Genomic DNA, 5,966 nt, shown 5'->3' with positions numbered 1-5,966 from the left:
TCTACACAGGGCTATGCAGGCTCTGCCTCCTCACATGTCTTGTCTGCACTGCTGCAGTCCATGCTCTACACAGGGCTGTGCAGGCTCTGCCTCCTCCTCACAGGTCTTGCATGCACTGCCGCAGGCCATGCGCTACACAGGGCTGTGCAGGCTCTGCTTTCTCCTCGCAGGCCTTGCCTGCACTGCTGCAGTCCATGCTCTACACAGGGCTGTGCAGGCTCTGCCTCTTCCTCACAGGTCTTGCCTGCACTGCTGCAGGCCATGCTCTACACAGGGCTGTGCAGGCACTGCTTTCTCCTCCCAGGCCTTGCCTGCACTGCTGCAGTCCATGCTCTACACAGGGCTGTGCAGGTTCTGCCTCCCCCAGGCCTTGCCTGCACTGCTGCAGTCCATGCTCTACACAGGGCTGTGCATGCTCTGCCTCCTCCTCACAGGTCCTGCCTGCACTGCCGTAGGCCATGCTCTACAAAGGGCTGTGCAGGCTCTGCTTTCTCCTCCCAGGCCTTGCCTGCACTGCTGCAGTCCATGCTCTACACAGGGCTGTGCAGGCTCTGCCTCCTCCTCCTCCCAGATCGTGCCTGCATTGCTGCAGTCCATGCTCTACACAGGGCTGTGCAGGCTCTGCTTCCTCCTCCCAGGCCTTGCCTGCACTGCTGCAGTCCATGCTCTACAGAGGCCTGTGCAGGTTCTGCCTCCTCCCAGATCGTGCCTGCACTGCTGCAGTCCATGCTTTACACAGGGCTGTACAAGCTCTGCTTCCTCCTCCCAGGTCTTGCCTGCACTGCTGCAGCCCATGCTCTACACAGGGCTGTGCAGGTTCTACCTCCTCTCAGGCCTTGCCTGCACAACTGTGGTCCATGCTCTACACAGGGCTGTGCAGGATCTGCTTTCTCCAAGGTCTTGCCTGCACTGCTGCAGTCCATGCTCTACACAGGGCTGTGCAGGTCCTGCCTCCTCCCAGGTCATGCATGCACTGCTACAGGCCATGCTCTAAACAGGGTTGTGCACTCTGCTTCCTCCCAGGTCATGCATGCACTGCTGCAGGCCATGCTATACACAGGGCTGTGCAGGCTCTGCTTCCTCCCAGGTCATGCCTGCAGTGCTGCAGGCCATGCTCTACACAGGGCTGTGCAGGCTCTGCTTCCTCCTCCCAGGCCTTCCCTGCACTGCTGCAGTCCATGCTCTACACGGGGCTGTGCAGGCTCTGCTTCCTCCCAGGTCATGCCTGCACTGCTGCAGGCCATGCTCTACACAGGGCTGTGCAGGCTCTGCGTCGTCCTCCTCCTCCCAGGCCATGCTCTACGGAAGGCTGTGCAGGCTCTGCTTTCTCCAAGGTATTACCTGCTCAGCTGCAGTCCATGCGCTACACAGGGCTGTGCAGGTCCTGCCTCCTCCCAGGTCTTGCCTGTACTGCTGCAGTCCATGCTCTACACAGGGCTGTGCAGGTTCTGCCTCCTCCCAGGTCTTGCCTGTGCTGCTGCAGTCCATGCTCTACACAGGGTTGTGCAGGTTCTGCCTCCTCCCAGGTCTTGCCTGCACTGCTGCATTCCATGCTCTACACAGTGCTGTGCAGGTCCTGCCTCCTCCCAGGTCTTACCTGCACCGCTGCAGTCCATGCTCTACACAGGGCTGTGCAGGCTCCACCTCCTCCTCCTCCTCCTCCCAGGTCTTGCCTGCATTGCTGCAATCCATGATCTACACAGGGCTGTGCAGGTTCTACCTCCTCCCAGGTCTTGCCTGCACTGCTGCCGGCCATGCTTTACACAGGGCTGTGCAGGACCTGCTTCATCCAAGATCTTGCCTGCACTGCTGCAGGCCATGCCCTACACAGGTCTGTGCAGGCTCTGCCTCCTCTCAGGCCTTGCCTGCACAACTGTGGTCCATGCTCTACACAGGGCTGTGCAGGATCTGCTTTCTCCAAGGTCTTGCCTGCACTGCTGCAGTCCATGCTCTACACAGGGCTGTGCAGGATCTGCTTTCTCCAAGGTCTTGCCTGCACTGCTGCAGTCCATGCGTTACACAGGGCTGTGCAGGCTCTGCCTCCTCCCAGGTCTTAAAAGCACAACTGTGGTCCATGCTCTACACAGGGCTGTGCAGGATCTGCTTTCTCCAAGGTCTTGCCTGCACTGCTGCAGTCCATGCTCTACACAGGGCTGTGCAGGATCTGCTTTCTCCAAGGTCTTGCCTGCACTGCTGCAGTCCATGCGCTACAAGGGCTGTGCAGGCTCTGCCTCCTTCCAACTCTTGCCTGCACCTCTGCAGGCCATGTTCTACACAGGACTGTGCAGGTCCTGGCTCCTCCCAGGTCTTGCCTGCACCGCCGCAGTCCATGCTCTACACAGGGCTGTGCAGGCTCTGCTTCCTCCTCCTCCCAGGTCTTGCCTGCACTGCTGCAGGCCATTCTCTACACAGGGCTGTGCAAGCTCTGCTTCCTACTCCCAGGCCTTGCCTGCACTGCTGCAGTCCATGCTCTACACAGGGCTGTGCAGGATCTGCTTTCTCCAAGGTCTTGCCTGCACTGCTGCAGTCCATGCGTTACACAGGGCTGTGCAGGCTCTGCCTCCTCCCAGGTCTTGCCTGCACTGCTGCAGTCCATGCTCTACACCGGGCTGTGCAGGCTCTGCCTCCTCCCAGGTCTTGCCTGCACTGCTGCAGTCCATGCTCTACACAGGGCTGTGTAGGCTCTGCCTCCTCCTCACAGGTCTTGCCTGCACCGCTGCCGTCCATGCTCTACACAGGGCTGTGCAGGCTCTGCCTCCTCCCAGGTCTTCCCTGCACAACTGCGGTCCATGCTCTACACAGGGCTGTGCAGGATCTACTTTCTCCAAGGTCTTGCCTGCACTGCTGCAGTCCATGCTCTACACAGGGCTGTGCAGGATCTGCTTTCTCCAAGGTCTTGCCTGCACCGCCGCAGTCTATGCTCTAACCAGGGCTGTGCAGGCTCTGCCTCCTCCTCGCAGGTCTTGCCTGCACTGCTGCAGTCCATGCTCTACACAGGGCTGTGCAGGCTCTGCCTCCTCCTCACAGGTCTTGCCTGCACTGCTGCAGGCCATGCTCTACACAGGGTTGTGCAGGCCCTGCCTCCTTCCAGGTCTTGACTGCACTACCACAGGCCATGCTCTACACAGGCCTAAGCAGGCTCTGCTTCCTCCTCCTCCCAGGTCTTGCCTGCACTGCTGCAGGCCATTCTCTACACAGGGCAGTGCAGGCACTGCTTCCTCCTCCCAGGCCTTGCCTGCACTGCTGCAGGCCATTCTCTACACAGGGCTGTACATGCTCTGCCCCCTCCTCCCAGGTCTTGCCTTCACTACCGCAGTCAATGCTCTACACAGGGCTGTGCAGGCTCTGCCTCCTCCCAGGTCTTGCCTGGACAGCTGCGGTCCATGCTCTACACAGGGATGTGCAGGTCCTGCCTCCTTCCAGGTCTTGCCTGCACGGATGCAGGCCATGCTCTGCACATGGCGGTGCAGGTTCACCCTCCTCCAAGGTCTTGCCTGCACGGATGCAGGCCATGCTCTACACAGGGTTGTGCAGGCCCTGCCTCCTCCCAGGTCTTGCCTGCACTACCACAGGCCATGCTCTACACAGGGCTAAGCAGGCTCTGCTTCCTCCTCCTCCCAGGCCTTGCCTGCACTGCTGCAGGCCATTCTCTACACAGGGCAGTGCAGGCACTGCTTCCTCCTCCCAGGCCTTGCCTGCACTGCTCCAGGGCTTTGCAGGCTTTGCCTCTTCCTCCCAGGTCTTGCCTGCACTACCGCAGTCCATGCTATACACAGGGCTGTGCAGGATCTGCTTTCTCCAAGGTCTTGCCTGCACTGCTGCAGTCCATGCGTTACACAGGGCTGTGCAGGCTCTGCCTCCTGCCAGGTCTTGCCTGCACAGCTGCGGTCCATGCTCTACACAGGGATGTGCAGGTCCTGCCTCCTTCCAGGTCTTGCCTGCTCGGATGCAGGCCATGCTCTACACATGGCCGTGCAGGTTCACCCTCCTCCAAGGTCTTGCCTGCATGGATGCAGGCCATGCTCTACACATGGCCGTGCAGGTTCACCCTCCTTCAAGGTCTTGTCTGCACTGCTGCAGTCCATGCTCTACACAGGGATGTGCAGATTCTGCCTCCTCCCACGTCTTGCCTGCACAGCTGCAGACCATGCTCTACAGAGGGCTGTGCAGGTCCTGCCTCCTCCCAGGTCTTGCCTGTACTGCTGGAGTCCATGCTATACACAGGGCTGTGCAGGTTCTGCCTCCTCCCAGGTTTTGCCTGCACTGCTTCAGTCCATGCTCTACACGGGGCTGTGCAGGCTCTGCCTCCTCCCAGGTCATGCATGCACTGCTGCAGGCCATGCTCTACACAGGGCTGTGCAGGCTCTGCCTCTTCCTCCCATGGCTTGCCTGCACTGCTGCAGTCCATGCTCTACACAGTACTGTGCAGGTCCTGCCTCCTCCCAGGTCTTACCTGCACCGCTGCAGTCCATGCTCTACACAGGGCTGTGCAGGCTCCGCCTCCTCCTCCTCGCAGGTCTTGCCTGCATTGCTGCAATCCATGCTCTACACAGGGCTGTGCAAGTTCTGCCTCCTCCCAGGTCTTGCCTGCACTGCTGCCGGCCATGCTTTACACAGGGCTGTGCAGGACCGGCTTCATCCAAGATCTTGCCTGCACTGCTGCAGGCCATGCTTTACACAGGGCTGTGCAGGCTCTGCCTCCTCCCAGATCTTACCTGCACAACTGTGGTCCATGCTCTACACAGGGCTGTGCAGGATCTGCTTTCTCCAAGGTCTTGCCTGCACTGCGGCAGTCCATGCGCTACACAGGGCTGTGCAGGCTCTGCCTCCTCCCAAGTCTTGCCTGCACCGCTGCAGGCCATGCTCTACACAGGACTGTGCAGGTCCTGCCTCCTCCCAGGTCTTGCCTGCACTGCTGCAGTCCATGCTCTAACCAGGGCTGTGCAGGCTCTGCCTCCTCCTCGCAGGTCTTGCCTGCACTGCTGCAGTCCATGCTCTATACAGGGCTGTGCAGGCTCTGCCTCCTCCTCCCAGGTCTTGCCTGCACTGCTGCAGTTCATGCTCTACACAGGGCTGTGCAGGCTCTGCCTCCTCCCAGGTCTTGCCTACAATACTGCAGTCCATGCTCTATACAGGGCTGTGCAGGCTCTGCCTACTCCTCACAGGTCTTGCCTGCACCGCTCCAGTCCATGCTCTACACAGTGCTGTGCAGGTCCTGCCTCCTTCCAGGTCTTGCCTGCACTGCTGCAGGCCATTCTCTACACAGGGCTGTGCAGGCTCTGCCTCCTCTCAGGCCTTGCCTGCACCGCTCCAGTCCATGCTCTACACAGTGCTGTGCAGGACCTGCTTCATCCAAGATCTTGCCTGCACTGCTGCAGGCCATGCCCTACACAGGTCTGTGCAGGCTCTGCCTCCTCTCAGGCCTTGCCTGCACAACTGTGGTCCATGCTCTACACAGGGCTGTGCAGGATCTGCTTTCTCCAAGGTCTTGCCTGCACTGCTGCAGTCCATGCTCTACACAGGGCTGTGCAGGATCTGCTTTCTCCAAGGTCTTGCCTGCACTGCTGCAGTCCATGCGTTACACAGGGCTGTGCAGGCTCTGCCTCCTCCCAGGTCTTAAAAGCACAACTGTGGTCCATGCTCTACACAGGGCTGTGCAGGATCTGCTTTCTCCAAGGTCTTGCCTGCACTGCTGCAGTCCATGCTCTACACAGGGCTGTGCAGGATCTGCTTTCTCCAAGGTCTTGCCTGCACTGCTGCAGTCCATGCGCTACAAGGGCTGTGCAGGCTCTGCCTCCTTCCAACTCTTGCCTGCACCTCTGCAGGCCATGTTCTACACAGGACTGTGCAGGTCCTGGCTCCTCCCAGGTCTTGCCTGCACCGCCGCAGTCCATGCTCTACACAGGGCTGTGCAGGCTCTGCTTCCTCCTCCTCCCAGGTCTTGCCTGCACTGCTGCAGGCCATTC

Source organism: Ambystoma mexicanum, chromosome 8 (assembly GCF_040938575.1).
Source record: "Ambystoma mexicanum isolate Mex_15411 chromosome 8, UKY_AmexF1_1, whole genome shotgun sequence".
NCBI lineage: Eukaryota > Metazoa > Chordata > Amphibia > Caudata > Ambystomatidae > Ambystoma > Ambystoma mexicanum.
The sequence above is the reverse complement of the archived record's forward strand: the minus strand, read 5'-3'. Positions refer to the sequence as shown.